Source organism: Haliotis cracherodii, unplaced genomic scaffold (assembly GCF_022045235.1).
Source record: "Haliotis cracherodii isolate W230 unplaced genomic scaffold, xgHalCrac1.p SCAF_3, whole genome shotgun sequence".
Taxonomy (NCBI): domain Eukaryota; kingdom Metazoa; phylum Mollusca; class Gastropoda; order Lepetellida; family Haliotidae; genus Haliotis; species Haliotis cracherodii.
The window spans coordinates 61,983,766-61,999,643 of NW_027266286.1; the positions used below are offsets into that span (position 1 = coordinate 61,983,766).

General features: G+C 38.8%; 1 protein-coding gene across 1 annotated transcript in view; it reads right to left on the minus strand.

The window, feature by feature from the left end:
- LOC139475593 (chymotrypsin-like serine proteinase) overlaps window positions 1-15,878 on the minus strand; it is a 128,497-nt gene that overhangs the window by 96,145 nt on the left and 16,474 nt on the right. The gene's annotated exons all lie outside the window — the stretch shown is intronic.

Genomic DNA, 15,878 nt, shown 5'->3' on the forward strand with positions numbered 1-15,878 from the left:
TTTACAGATTCATAAATTTAATGGATTGTCTATTGATCATATTTACGCTAAACATACCTCGCATCGTAAACATAATGTGGTTACAATCATTAACATATAATGTTCTGGTTGATTTGATCATTATGAAAATGTATATTGGTATGTATCACAAAACGCAAACGCAATTAGATTGTACAGAAATGAATAAAAAGGACAACCCCTCAACACCCATTGTGTACATTACAGAAACAAACACACAGTTTCACTGATATTTCATTGACAATAGGATAGATGATGCATGCTAAACACAATGGAAATCTTGAGAAAGACGTGTGCCCCTATAATGTAGTTGTCGTCACAGATGCACCTCAGGAGGGGATTGTGGTCGGGAGCGTGCATCTTTGGCCACCTTGGCCGTCTCCTCTCACACATGACAATATGAATCGTGGTCCTACAGTCGAGTGTGTTCACCTGTACCCGTTCATTAAACGTCGCCACGGGGTGTGTTCCAGACTGGTGACTAACAATGTACACTGCAGAGTTTAATTCAGTTTCTTTAATGCTAAAATATACTCAAAGTATTCCTAACGTTGGCATTTCTTGAGATAAAAAAATAAACACTTGTGACATATACATTGTATTACCCGTGATAATGATCATTTTGATATTTAGAAGATACGAATAACTAATAACAAACAGGTATCAGACAATAATTTGCAAAAGTGTTATTTCAAGCTTAATCCTTATATAATATAACATACACAAAGCCATTTGTGAAACAAACCCATTTCCATAATCACACGAGCAGAGTCAATTGTATTATGTCATGAGCATATGTTTATGAATCACTATCAAATAATGAAGACACCAGGTGTTCGCGAAAAGGTGGGCGTATCCTTCCCCATAATGTTATAATAATGCAACAACGTCCATGTAATTCATAGTGATTACTCATTTTTTTACATATGTTTCTCGTGTCACATTTCCCTATTCTATACACTGGCTGTCACAACAAAGGTTACATGGACGTCTCTGACCTTTTCACATATGCAAAGTCCGACTATTCCCGTGACAGGTTGTCATTGTAAAACCTACACACTCGCAGACGCCCGTCCATTTCATAATGCAAAAAAGGCCTTCGAAGTTCCTAACACGCAAATCCATGACATTTAGGACAAACCCTGCCTATCAAGAAGTTGCAAGCAGGAACTTACAAAGTCGATGTACGTATAAGTTGACATGCTACATATCAAAGAACCTGATGGGTGATCAGGATAAAAACATATTTGTGTTCACTGTTAAGTGTGACACAAGACTAACATTTACATATTTTGTTCTGTAATTCCCAACGTTATGCCTATCGTTATCTGACATTATTGTTGGGATTAAGGATACGCTTTTCGCTTTTTGGGTTGGGAATGAACTGGAGGACTTTAATGGTAAAAATATATTGCTGCAATTGGTTGGTAAAAGATACTGCAAGTGTTGAAAACTTATTCAAATACAATATCCATCTTCATACCGTAGGACGTAAGCATCTTCAATTTGTGAGTAAAAGTCCCTTCGCAAATTTCAATCGCTTCAGAAAATATCTGCTTGCTGGTGATTCGTCTGGCGGTCTGTGTTAAGCACGTTGTCTGATACCTCCTGTTGTGGCGACATGGCTTCTCGTTATCTCTCTGCGCATCGATATAATGCCCTTCCTGCATGCGCCTACACACAAGGAATGTTGTGACGAAACGCGATGTAAGTTTATCGTTCACCGCAGACAGCTCTAACAAGTCTGCCAATACAATTAGGTGTATTAGCAGCACTTCTTTTCATACTAACAATGCACGGTGACACATCATGTCTCACTGGCGAAGGAATCTAATCCCACTTTCGATTTCATCACAACATGCTACAGTGTCTGTGTGTGGTATGGGGAAAGTGATAAAATCTTCGGGCATTATAAGAATCATGAAACTGTTCACAATGACCCTAACACATACGCGGCTGTCCTGTAGATAACTCAACGAGTTCCCGCTAGATACCGTTTTTATTACAAATCTTTCTCAGAAGGTGTATAACGACCGAAAGCGAGATGTAATAAATACGGAATCTAACGTGGACGAGTGTAGAGATGTATTTATCACTCACTTAACCTTTGCGAAACAATGCGTCGCTGATATTAGGGTGGAGTATGAATACATCATTCGTAACTGGTGATTCGACTATAGGCTGTTCTCTCAAGGTGCAACTTGGCAATAAAGAGAGGATCTTTCTTCGAGATCGATCATAAGAAACGATATGAATCAGATGCAGATTCCAAAGGTTCATAACAATCTAACAACGAACATGACCATTCATCGGGGCAATCCAGCTCTGTAATGTAACTCGGTTCAGTGTTGGTGAGGGGATCACTGGAGACCGTCGACTGATCGCATCATGCCATGTTGGCGTGTGATTTCATACAGGTCGGCAGTCTGTGTGTTATAAAATCGTGTTACACCATATATTCACGACATCTGATTTCATCGGTTGAGGAAATGAGGACGACATTTTTAACGACTGTCAAAGGGGGGCTACTCTCATTTGCAACAGGAAGTTAAAATTCGTAAGTATATGCGGCGATAAATGTTAGAATGATGCTGCCTCATAATGTCTTGTTCAGCGATGGTCTGAACCTTTATAATGCCTCTATGCTCGCATTCTACAATAAAAGAAAGTTATCCTACTCCGTATACTCTCTTTATTTCAGACATGTTTGCCCGCGAGTCTTGCGATTGATAAAAGGCAACTGCAAATACTCAAGGACTTTCAAATATAACACAAATTCAAATATGATTCAAAATTAATTCATAAATTTATAATAAAGCGTGTTTTGAGTTTATTTATTGATTTATTTACGTCGGTCATATACCCAAGATATTCTTTCATCTCTCTGATGAGTTGGTGTATTTGACGCCACAGTAGTCATGCCATGTTACTGAAGGAGACACTTACAGTGGGTGTAACCATTTGTACATATGTATCGAATCGAACTCGGGTATTCCGCTTAAAGAATCAATGCTTAATTCAGCCTACCTACAGCTCATATTTGGAGGTACTTATCCTCAATTTGGTACTTTAAAAAGTCATTTCTCATATGTCAAATGAAACGTTGTAAACATGTAGCTTCACAGTATCCAATTCTTAAATGGTATTAATTTGTGTCTATTTGGTTTCTGCCAGTGAGCTCCTCATTAATGCTTCTTGACAACGCTCGGGATTTGTAACATACACTTACAAAACAACTCCGAACATAGTCAGGCCTTTAGCAATGTTGTGGACGGTACTGAATTCCCTCAGTGATATCCTCGACAGGCATTAATGACATTACGTCATACTGCATCAATGCCCCCACCTTTGATGATGCAGAAAGGCTTTCAAGTGTCTATATACGTCCACGAACAGTAGCATCAAAGATGAAAATGAGTTATCAATAACTGTTTGTTGTTCATTTACAAGTCTGCAGATTTGTTCATCGATTAAGCAATCTCTCACACGCGTGCACGAAACAGAATATTCAAATATTCCAGAGAAAACAACTGACGGGCGAAAGTAGCTCCGTGTTTGTGTATAACCGATTGTTATCGACTTGCGCATTCAGTTACCGCGTGACATGTATGATAGACAATGGTGTGATAAAATTATATTTGCTATTGGATTGTGTCCATCGTGGTTTAATGTGAACCAAGGCAATTTGGATCCTGTTAGTACATGTGTGTTTGCTATCAATGATAGGTGAAAACAAATAATTTCCGGATTATCAATCACCGACCACATCACCGTCTGCTTAATCAGTTTGCACCTCAACTAACTAACTTAAATGGTAATGTAACCGTTATTTCAGTTGTTGTGCTTGAGCTCCAGAACAAAGCATAACGATACTCTCTTCCGATGTGCAGTAATTTGGATCTAGTTAGCTGAACATTTAGAAAAAGGTAAACGTATTTGGGTGTTAAAACCATGGAAACAGATATGGCAATTTCAGTTATAACTATGATGAATGGATACAATAAAACTTCAGATCAATGAAAAACGGATGTCATACCGTTCCTCCGGTTTATAATACTAATCAACACGCATTAATCTTGCATCTTGTAGAAACAAAAAACATTCCTGTTAAATAACACATAATTCTTCATATTACTTTGAAAATTCCGCGTAAGAATAGGGCCCATGCATGGTACAAGTGCATGAGCGTGACTTTTTCTGACAAAATTTCTTTTATTGCGCACATATGCATTGTCCGACTTTCAGTCCAGAATAGGTCCGTAGTACATCGTGTTTGGCGTAAGAGTATCTGGAGGCTTGGCTCTATGAAATTCATGCTTTGCAATACATTCATCACTGTTAAATTTTCCACAAGTTCCCTGATTGAAAATGCAGTACTATTGTAAAAATACCGTAATTGCTACCACGGTCGAATCAGGGAGCCATCGAGAATTTCTGAGAGTTGAGTGCCTGTCTCTGTTTCTTGAGAAAAGAAAACCTATAATACGAATGTTAATTTGATGATCGATGTACTAATCAAGTCAATGGTGTCGCTTTCTGTAATATAATCTGCCAGATCAAAAGAATGAGATTTGCAGATTTGCAGACGAGAGAAGGAGAAAATGATATTTATCGGTCGGGTTGAGCAAAAATGCTCAGCACTGACATCAAAGCTCCGGCGAATGAGTGTAGCCCAACTGAATAACTTGACCTTGTTCAATTGCAAAGTCCACCAAAATGTTTGAATGCCAGACTGCCACATGAAAGACACTGGCTCCTCAGAAATCTATAGGCTATCTAGATAAGACATGTTTGAGTTTTGGAGCATTTACTTCCAAATGGGATTGGCTCTTAGAGGATATAAAACGGCGTTTACAAACCGTTTGGTGTATGGATTCAAATACTCAATCTACTTCCTTTTGTAAATATTAACTCTATTTTTCTTAATGCCAAATAAGCTCACATAATTCTTTTCTTTGATAAGTACACCTCTGTGGAAGTACCATGCAGTGCTCTGCACTAGATTCCATGAAGTGAACCTTACAAGTCTCTTTTGTTAATATTAAAGTGTGAAACCATCATTAGAGGTTATTCACATGTGGTGTAACTGTTTAAGAATAGCGAGTATCACGTTTGGTATGAACAAACAGCATTTGATATGCTGTTTCCATTGTAATAGCAATATTTTCTTATCCACACCCACGACAAATGTTGATTTTCCGCAAAAGCGATTGGGGACTGTGTACCTTTGCAGTTTTTAAACATTATCAGAGACAAAAAAACAAACATTTGGGACTAATCCTCGCTCTGCTTGAGTTATCAGCTATAAGAACGAAAGCGACAAAACCTTTTCCATATTCATAAAATATCTATGCCAAAAAGAGTCGATTGTACGGTTCCGAGTACCCGATAAGCATGTGTTTATGAATACTTATAACATAGGGATGATAGAATGTGTTCGCGAAAAAGTGTTATATAATGATCTACAGGTGGCACCCGGAAACAGATCAGCAAGAAGGGGAGCACAGTTGGTGCCCAAGGAGATGCCTACTTCTTACCCACCCGTGAAGATTCCGGGGTAGAATAGGTCTTCAGCAACCGAGGCTTGCCGTAAAAGGTGACTATGCTTGTCGTAAAAGGCGACTATGCTTGTCGTAAAAGGCTAACGGGATCGGGTGGTCAGGCTCGCTGACTTGGTTGATGTATGTCATTTATCCCAATTGCGTGGATCGATATTCATCAACGGATTGTCTGGTCCAGACTCTATTATTTACAGACCACCGTCATATAGCTGTAATATTGTGCGTCGTTATGCAACAAACCAACCAACAACTTCTTACCTCCAAATTGTACATATATATTATCAATGAGGACGTCCATCAGTTCACATAACGTTTTCTCAACTTCGGATGTCATTTTCATCTAAATATCTACATAATCGAATTATCCGACTAATGCGGGATCAAAGAAGGATAAATAAGTATGAATTGTGACGGAATCTAGAAGTCGATTTCCTAAGTGGTAGAATCGTACAGAGTTATTATGTCTCCCTCAGAATGGAGGGAGACATATTGTTTTTGGCACGGTTCCCGTCGGCGTCGGCGTCGGCGTCGGCGTCGGCGTTCCCACTGTTTCCGGACCATAACTCAGAAACCGTTTAATATTTTTTCGCGAAACTTTGTATACACATTAACCCAGCACTGAAGTGGTGTCTTTTGCTATTTAGAGATTTTTGACATTTTTATTTTTTCTCGTTTCCATGGAGATAACTTGAACATTGACTCTGAATGGGGGTAAGCTTTGTTTCCTGACCATAACTCAGAAACCGTTTAATATTTTTTCGCGAAACTTTGTATACACATTAACCCAGCACTGAAGTGGTGCCTTTTGCTATTTAGAGATTTTTGACATTTTTATTTTTTCTCGTTTCCATGGAGATAAGATGAACATTGGCTCTGAATGGGGGTAAGCTTTGTTTCCTGACCATAACTCGGAAACCGTTTAATATTTTTTCGCGAAACTTTGTATACACATTAACCCAGCACTGAAGTGGTGCCTTTTGCTATTTAGAGATTTTTGACATTTTTATTTTTTCTCGTTTCCATGGAGATAACTTGAACATAGACTCTGAATGGGGGTAAGCTTTGTTTCCTGACCATAACTCAAAAACTGTTCAATATTATTTCATGAAGTTGTAACATATTAACCAAGTCCTGAAGTGGTGCCCATTAGTTGTTTGAAATTTCTAGTTCTATTTTTGTCTCTGTTATTTAGTAATGGAGGGTGGGAATGAAGAGATGGGGTTTAACGTGAAGTAAACGAATGAATGGGGGTTAGGGGAGTGGGGGGAGACATATGTTTTTACGAGTAAAAACACTTTCTAGTTCTATTTAAGTAGTTATTGTTCATTGGTTCATGGCATTTATTATGTAGTTTTTACGTTTTGAGGTCACAATTTTCATACTTGACATTAATTAACGAAACACCTTTCTGTAAACGAGGATAATATATGTATCATTGAACTCCATTATAAGTTCCGCATACAACGGACATTTATTTGTAAGAAATGGTATTACTTTTTCAGTGTTTAAATCACAAATATGACAGATTCTGTGTTTCTCTTAAGATCTCCACATATCATCCCGTCTCGATAAAGTTTTGGTTTGGTTTGGTTTGTTTTTAAACGCCGCACTCAATATTCAAGCTGTATGACGGCGGTCTGTAAATAATCGAATCTCGACCAGACCAGACACTCCAGTGATTGACATCACGAGCATAAATCCATTGGGATACGGTGACATGCGTCAACCAAGTCAGCGATCCCGACCACCCGATCCCGTTAGTCGCCTCTTATATTACGACAAGCCTAGGCGCCTTTTATGGCAAGCATGGGTTGCTGAAGAACTATTCTACACCGGATCTTCACGGGTCTTCTCGATATAGAGTTCGTGTGAGCTACATCTGAATCTAGCAAGTGCAACTCGAAATGCTTTTATTGCTACATAAATAGATATTGCCCTGTATAGAAACAGTTTTTTACAGCGGGTATAGTTGATAGTTTATTAGATAATACATGTGTGGATAGCAATTTTGAACGAACATATATTTCAAGGTCTGAGTAAAAGCACCTATAAAATGATTTGGTACATCCGTGTCCTCTTCTGCCCATATATTACCATAACTAATTGAATAAAGCTGAATCTTAACAAAAGATGAACAGTTAGTTCGTCCTTGTTGTTCATTGAAAACATTTTTTGGATATCATGTTAGACGCGTTTTCACTTATTTGATCCAGCATTTTATCAATGGGCATCGTCCATTCTCCGTAAACCATGTACCATGTACCAAGTAATCATTAGCAGGCATATAAGTGTAATAATAATCAAACATTTCTAAGCCCAAAACCTCGACTCCATTTAACAACATTATGCTCGTTTTTGTCTCGAAAATATTAAAGGCTGTACAGGATATATGTCCAAAGATTTTCATACGTTGAAGAATTTCAATTAAGATATTCTTAGCTTGTACAACAGCTTGGTAAGCATGCATCTTCTGTGGCAATCTATTTGTAAATTTTACTTCTAAGTACTCACAGAATGATAAGACATCTAATGATTGCGCTTGATAAAACCATTTCTCTCTCCTATCTAGTGTACCACCATTTTTCTTTAAATAAAAATTGTTGTCTTAATCTTGTGGACTGATAAATGCCATTTTTTCAATCACATTCCAAATGAATAATTTGCGTTTGTAGTCCAGTTATTGTGCTTGAAAACATTACTACTTCATCGGCAAACAAAAGAAGAATTTGAAACGTGACCATAATTCATTTTTGCTAACAGAATCAAAGGCTTTAGAAAAATCTGCAAAAAATGTGTATAATGTGTCACCCTTTTTTGCTAAGTACTTTTGTAGTATTGTTTGCAACATAAATATATCATCAGTCGTCGAGTATCCTTGCCTGAAAGCATATTGTGACTCACAAATCTTTTCAAAAATATCAGCCCAGAATTCTATTGTTTTGTTAATGATATATGTGGACACATTGCTAAAGATTCTTCATAACACAATGCCACCAATTGTATCATTCACTGAACAATGTGGAGAGAGACGACAATACCAATTGCAAGTGCCAGGTCTTCAGAATAGTATGTTTTTTTCCAGCATATTGAAATTACAATATAGCTATGGTCCCAGGATATATGTAGAATGTAAAACATTCTAAAAATAATATCAAGCTGATTTACCATTTTAACGTGAGAATTGCTTTCCCTCAACTAAGGCAACAAATGGTATTAGCGTCAAAGTGTGGTCCTCTAAAACACTGTGGTCAGTTTACTTGCAACGAAAACTGCAATGTTTAGAGTCATGAAGGTTAAAAACATTAACATGGAAGTGTAACAATAATACACATGTTCAATAAACAAGTCAAGGTTGTTGTAGGTGTAAAGAAATTATCACTTGGGAAGCTCGACATGTTACAGGGCTTGAAAAGGCTGTGCGAATTGGAAACTGTGTCGAAGATGCGTGATTTGAATCCAAATCTTTTGACGAGGGATTGTCGTGGATGGGCGGTCACTGACGTGTTTGCTCTCACGTCTCGCCGCATTAAGTGCCAAGTGGTTTGACATCGCACTGCGAGATCACTGCAAGATACTGTCCAGGTGCCAAGTAGTTGTTATTTGTTTCATAATTTTTATTTTATTTTATCATGCTTACCATTTTTGCGAACACCTGGTGTCATCGAACGCCTCCGTGGTCCAGTGGCAGAGCGTCCGCCCGGAGAACGGAAGACGTTAAAAGATGGTACTTGTTGTTTCTGGTTATCCTGTCTGGCGCTCAGCATAAAGGGGCTAAAACAAGGACTGGTCGGCTCGGAGTCAGTATACTGTATCTGAGTGGGGTATTCATGTGGAACTGCGGCATGGTATCTCAGTGAGCTAGTACTATAAATCGGCATTAGTCTGGACTAGTACAAGCAGCCACACACACACACATGTGCATGCACGTCTCTATATGAGTGCAATAATCTTGGATGCGACGTCAAACCCAATTTCACCTCACCTGGTGACATCAGTGATTTTCACTGATTCCATTCATATTGTTTTCATCATTATTACGCCTTTTAAGCCCAATGGAAAGGATGGATAAAGTTCTGATTATTCCCTGTCGTTGACGTTTAATGTTACACATAGTGATGATTTAACGTCAGTAGGAAAATGTCAAAAAGTTTAGTTTCACCATGCAGAAGACAAGCCGTCAGTGGCTGCTGTGAAAGAAGTTGCAAGACTGAGTGAGTGAAGAGCGTTGGGTGTAACACTGCTTTGAACTGTATTTCAGTTCTGTTAAAGTGCATCGGACAATTGTAAATAACGTTTTATATTTAAGTAAATGATAAAATATGTTTTGAGATGGCCATGCACGTGTGGCGCATGAAACATTGTGTTCAACGAGCAGATCAAAGTAACTGAAATTGACACTCAGTTTCCCATAAGATATTGTTCTTTTTCTGAAAGATATGTCCAAAGTGTCTTTGAATGCTAATTTTCCAAGCAGTGGCATTTTCGAATTATTTTATCTTGCTCTTTATGCCAAGCATGTCGTGTGAAGGAAATCAACCTGGCACGAAACTATCTCAAATCTACATATCAAACTAACGTTAATATTTATGCATCTAAACATCGCAGCAAAAACGCGGTTAATGCATGTCATCGAGCCCCGATTGCGTAGATAGATGCTCATCGTGTCAATCAAAGGGCTGTCTCGTTCACACCGTCGTCATTAGCTAAATATTGCTGAGGTCGGCGTTCAACAGCAAATGTAGCAAGTTTTGAGAACGTGTATGTCAAATAAAAAAGGATAAATCTAAGTAGTATCCTTGTGAGAAACTCAGAAATTCAATATTAGAGAGTTTTTTTCAAGACTTTTAAACATAAACGTTGTCTTAGTGGTGGTATGTGGTGGGTTCCGATAACTGAATTTATCTAAAACAATATATGTTCTCTGGTATTTCATATGAAGCTATTCCATTTTGAGACAGTTTGATGAGATATGTGAATTCCCTGACTTCAAAAGAAAGAATATATAAGTGAAACCTGTTTTACGCCAGTCAAACGATCTATGTTTTCGCGGAATGTTGATACACTGTATTGTGAAAACGTCAGCAATTACATGGGAGAAACACCTCTGAGTAGTCATTTTAAGGTTAGTCGACTCTTATGACAAAGGGCCCGTGAATATCGGGGTTAGAACTGGTCTTCAGCAACCCATGCCTGTCGTAAGAGGCGACTATGCTTGTCGCAAGAGGCGAGTAATGGGATTGGTTGGTCAGGCCAGCTAACGTGGTTGATGCATGTTATCGTATCCAAGTTGCGTAGATCGATGCTAACGATGTCAATCACTGGATTAGTCCAGACTTTCAAAGCTGGAATATTGCGGAGTAAAACAAATGAACTATCGGAAACATTCAATACATTCTTACTTTGCCCCTTTCTCGTTCACGTCACCTGAAGGTCACATTGAAGGTCATGTGAATCCAAATTCATTTCAAATTTGCTTACATTTAGAACAAATACAAATGCCTTTAAATATCCCTTTTCTCACACCTTCATTTGTAAATGGCTTAACGAAAACTCCCAACACCAGTTCTTGATGAACAAAAGCAGATTGAAGTTATCAGTATAATGGTCATTTCACGTCCTGCTTCATCTTATACGTAATAACGTGTAATAACATGAAATAAAATCGTTATTGTCTCCCATTATAAATAATTACACCAATATCTCATTTCCTGATCACAGTTGACACTTTGGCATCATTCACGCTAATATGACTGCTTCGTCATAACACGTTCGGACTGATGGAGACGCCGATATGAAATATTTTTTCTAAGGAAAAACATGCATCACTTGACACGATTTCAAACATCCTGGCTAACACATATTTCGATTTAACAAGTCATCAATCAGATAATCAAATATGTTAATGCAAAGTTGTGTTAACTTTTACAAACAGGTCACGTTTTTGCTTCAGGTGAAAGCAGCTCTTTGCCAGTGTCAATTATTGGATTGGAAGGGCTAACTTGATGTAATGATTTCTAACCAATTGTGACAGAGGTGGCTTTTATCATTTTATTATGTTCTATGCCGTCAAGTACTGCAGCTTTAAAGAGATGAAAAGAGCCAGCATGTATTGATAAGATCATGAATAGCACAATTGCTTGGATTGATCCGTGTTCATTTCTTGTTGTTTGTTGGCTGTCAGAGAAAAAAACAATCATGTATATTTCAGGTAATCGATAATGATGAAAAGATTGAGCTATTAAATCAAACAACCTGTTTATCAAATGAGTGCCTGACTTCATCACGTACCAACTCTTTTACATCAGTATCTAACGCCAAACTCAACACGTCTGTTCTCTAGCAGTGAACACCAACGTTCTTATGAATCAATTCTTTGGACCAAGTTACAGCTTGTTCTTTGAGTTTTACTTGTTACATGAAAAGTAGCTGAGGGCAGAATTAATGTGAAGACTGAAATATATTTAAAACTCACTTGATATATACTACGTTTTACTTCTCCCTCTATTGTCACTGTTACATCATAGGCATTATGAGTAAGTGAGTGAGTGAGTTCGGTTTAACGCCGCTTTTAGCAGTTTTCCAGTTATATCACGGCGTGTCAGCTTAATGTGGGAGGAAAGCCCGAAGTGATGCAGGTCTCAGACGTTTACCACTTCGGTGAAACCCACGAGCACGGGTATGGTGCTGACAAACCTAGAAACATAATCGCGGCGAACCGGGATTCGAACCTACAATCATAGGTTTCTGGCGTGCCCAAGGGACGCAACACTGCACAGCGAATTGCGGCGCCTTAGACGACTAGGCCACCCGTACCCCCCATAGGCATTATGACGCTACAAATACTACTGTTGTGCGTCGCCAAGGACTACAATGTAAGTTAAAGTTTTCATTACACCTAAAGAGCCGTTGAAAGATCTTGTGTGGATAAAAGAGTTTTGACAAGCATATCTGGACTTTTTTGGGGGTATATTTAATACTTATACACCTGATGAAATCACTTGTTTATATATACTAATCACATAAATGAATGTCAGTAAAATATATCTAGAGTTTTGACAGGTCTAGTCTTGATTTGGTTATGCCCATTGTGAAAACGATCGCCAACATAAAGAGTTGGAAGAGGGAGAGACGATACGCTGCGTTATAAGGGCGGGGAGTGGAATGGGGTTATAGAGGAATCGGATATGGCCAGCGATATGCACGATACGCTCACCTTTTCGCAAACACCGCGGCCTGGTCTCATCGCTATTTGAAAGTGATCCATAAACACATGCTTATGATGTAGTCGGAATCGTACAATAGAAAATGGAGTCCCTGGTGCTCTCTTTGGTGTCGTAAGAGGCGACTGATCGGGTTGGATGGGATGGCTCGGTGACCTGCTTGATTGTATGGTCCCATAATATCAACCATTGGTTTGTCTTGTTAAGACTCGAGTTTCTATAGGTCGTCGTTTTATAGCTTAAATTTTCCTTGATGTGGCGTAAAAAAGCACCAACGAAATGAATTACATTTTCACCATTTATGCTGTTTTTAACAAGCATGCAACACTAATACCGCTTGTTGCAACAAAGATGTGTAGCTTATACACGTGGTGATAGAACTTGTTTTCCACTGTCCTCTTCACCTCTTCTTAGTTATATATCTGTGCATGTCTGGGAGTAACTGTGAAATGTTTCACAACCCCTAACACTCTTTCCCCATCATCTGCACATTTACATACAGAGACACAGTGGATCGTTGTGACAAAGTAGAACCTGCGATTATTGATTCCTTGGCATGTGTCCCCATGTACTGCTTCTATGAAAAGAAGTGTTACTGCGAAAGCTAATTGTATTGGCAGATTTGTGGACAATAAACGTACATCACGTTTCGCCACAACATTTCCTTGTGTGTAGGTGCATGCAATGAGGGAATTACATCGGGACTCAGAGAGCTAAAGAGAAGCCGTGTCTCTGCAACAACAGGTATCATACAACCTGCTTAACACTTTTCGCCAGACGAATCATCAGCAAGCGGATATTACCCTAAGCAATTGAAATTTACCAAGAGATAATTGGAGATAATTTAAATGTTTTGCTTTCGTTATACTGGTATGGATGTTGTTATATTTGCCTACAGTAAGAACTTGTCAAATTGGGTCGCAACAATCAAAATTAAGAATCCATTTCGGAAAGTGACACCCACAAGACTGAATCATTGAGTGAGAAGGGTGTTACGCTGTTTTAATTTGTGTTTGTTTAAGTGTTAACGCCCCACTTAGCACTTGGCGACTTGTAAATGATCGATCCTTGACCAGCCATTGTGTTCGATGTTGTGAGCAACGATCCATGCCGTCGGGGTACGAGTACACGCCATCAGCCATGTCACCGAGCCTGACCACCTGATTCATTTGATCGCCTTTAGCCACCAGTCAAGGGCGATGGGAATCAGTTCTAACCCAAAGATCCAAATTTCAAAGAGCTTATGTATAGTACCTAGATAGGGATTTCACATAACGTTAAGTACATGTATAGGTTTGGGAAACAAATGTCAATGCGTAAGTCTTGTGTCGCATTTAAGAGTGAGTGTGTGAGTTTGGTTAAACACTGCGTTCAGCAATATCACGGGGGACACAGAAATGGGCTTCACACATTGTACCCATGTGGGGAATCGAACCCGGGCCTTCGGCGTGGCGAATGAACACTTTAAACACGAGGCTTCCCCGCCGCCCCCACACTTAACTGTGATAAAAGACATGTCACAACGCTTTTTTTCCAGATCACCCGTCAGTTTTGATGTTAACTTAAATGTACATCGTCTTTGTAAATTTCTGAATTGAATACAAAAACAGGAAAAGAAAAACAAAACATTCCCTCCTCCCACCAAAACGAAAGCAACCCAAACACAACAAAGAAAAAAACACACAAATAATCACCCAACAACAACGAACAAACCAATAAAACAATGAATAAAATAAATAGAATTTATATATATTTAAATAAATAAGCAGACTTCGTAAATTTCTGCATTTGGACTTGGCAGGCAGAGGTCCTAAATATCTTCGATGTGCTTGGTTTAAGCCCCCAAGGAGGTTTTTTGCATCATGAAATAGACGTGCGTCTGAGTGTGTAGGTTGCACAATGACAACATGTCATAGAGAGAGCAGGACCTGGCATTTTAGAAAATTCAGATAATTCCACGTCATCCTCGTTCGTTGTCAGTATTATCGGCAATGTAACAATAATTTCGGACTATTACAAGCAGCTACTCATACATATGCATGCATGTCACTTTGTGAATGAAATAATCTTGAACCCGACGCTCAACCCCTTTTCACCTCATCACCTCAATACTGTGTGCGTCTGTGATGACAAGTACATGTACGTTGTAGGGTCAGATGTACATGCGTATTTCTAGACTGCCACTGTATATAGTCGGAGTCGTACAATGGACTGAATTTTCATGATTTTGGATAGAGTTTTGTCGTGTTAACGTATAATTCATCTATAAAAAAATATTTAAGAACTATTCAGTGCTATGTACGTGTTTCGTTTATTATCACATTGGATGCTGTATTGATTATTAAGAACATATTCATAGACAAAACAATGTATTATTTGTGACAGATATTGATTACATTTTCATGAAGGTTAAGTTCATCAGAAAATGATAATGTATTGTACGATCATCTGCTTCTTTACACAGTCACTTACATCAGGTGCATACACATTCTTCACGTGTTTGAAAAGGATAAACATGTTGATGTCTTGAGACTTGTTTCATTAAGTGTCTCAACGAGTCATTTAGCAAAATGTATATACTATATTTCACGAGGTCATCATTTGATATATGGCCACACACCATGACGGGCAACATAGCTACCTAACATCCCCAGAAGAGCCAAACACGTCGGTTCAACATCAGAAATACTCAAGCAAGATTTAAACAAGCTCAGACACAGCTTACACAGGATGTCCAGCTATACGTCAACAGAACCAACAAGTTGACATTAGCACCGAGAAGGCAGACGTCATACACGACGACTATCCTCGCATAAAAAGGACAAACCTTCTAGAAAAATAAGAGGACAACTGACAAGCTATCCAACACGGATACAGTTGACAAACAATCACCCAGTCCAAAGAAACCCGGTATCAACACAGACCTTATCCACAAGGCACGTCAACGCAAGTGTCAAGAACTCACATCGGAGACCTCTCAGCATCCGCACCACAGAACACAACAAATTAACTGCCAACCAAGTCTGCAAATCTGTCACCTCAGATCACACAAAGCAGAAACCGAGTCACCAGATCAGTG